Below are 1257 nucleotides of genomic sequence, written 5' to 3'. Positions count from 1 at the left end.
ATAGATTATCCTAAGTAGAAATCTTTTAAAGGAAAAGAAGATGCTGTTAACAACTTTCCTATGGTAATAAGCATAAGCAAGAGTGGTTAGGGCTAAACTAAAACATATTCCCACCATAGTTAGAATTAAATTTCTAAGACCCAAATCTTGTAAGTTCAATAAGTTATAATTCTTTTTATACAACAGTATACAGGGGCGCCTGGGTGGCTCAGTTGGTTAAGCGTCAGGCTTCAGCTCAAGTCATGATCTCAAGGTTCGTGGGTTCCGGCCGCACATCGGGCTCTGTGCTGGCGGCTAGATCCTCCCCTGCTCATGCTATCTCTCTCTCTGATCCTCCCCTGCTCATGCTATCTCTCTGATCCTCCCCTGCTCATGCTATCTCTCTCCGTCTCTCAAAAATAAATTAAAAAACATAAAAAAAGTTTTTATACAACAGTATACATAAATTCCAAATCATTCATCTAAATATATGGGCTTTCATTATCTAATCTACCTGCTTTTGCTCTTAATCACCTACTCCATCATTTTATATAATACATATGACCTAGTCACTGTCATTCCCAGGTTCTTCTGGCCCACATGGGCTCCTGCTATGCCTTTTCTACCCAGTCTGCTTTCCTGCTGTGTCTACCTATTGATATTCTACATTTCCTCAGAGATCCAGCCTAGTTCTTCACCTTGTGGGAGCTTTCCAAGATCTTTCTCTTCAGAATTACTTTATTTCTGTTCTATTATGATTTATATCTATTACACTTCATTTTTATATCCTCCTCTTCTGTTCTGGGGATATGGCATGGTGGGATAGTGGCGAATATATATCATTAATATGGCATTGTGATTAAGATTGTAGACTTGAACTTGAATCCCAGATCTGGGGCAAGTTGTTTAATGACCTGCCACAAAGATTCCTCATAGTAAAATAGGGATAGGTCCTATCTCCTAGGACATTCACAAGCACTTAGATACAGTGCTTAATATGTAAGGACTGTATCCTAGTCAGTGATGTGACTTACCTTAAATATTGGTTTTCACCAATAGGCACTGGCTTTTCTGAAATTCTCTCTTGCTCATGCACTAAAAAGAAACTGAAATGAATCTCTAACTACTATTTCTTAATAGCTCATGGGGACAGCACAATATGGGGTTAAAAGTTGAGTGCTGGGATAGATTTGTCTCAGGTTGGTATCCTGAATCTTCTACCAAATAGCTGCACTCTTAATCAGACTATTTTTGTTGTTGTTTCTTTGCCATCCATTC

Source organism: Suricata suricatta, chromosome 1, assembly GCF_006229205.1.
Source record: "Suricata suricatta isolate VVHF042 chromosome 1, meerkat_22Aug2017_6uvM2_HiC, whole genome shotgun sequence".
Taxonomy (NCBI): Eukaryota; Metazoa; Chordata; class Mammalia; order Carnivora; family Herpestidae; genus Suricata; species Suricata suricatta.
Note: the sequence above shows the minus strand (reverse complement) of the source record.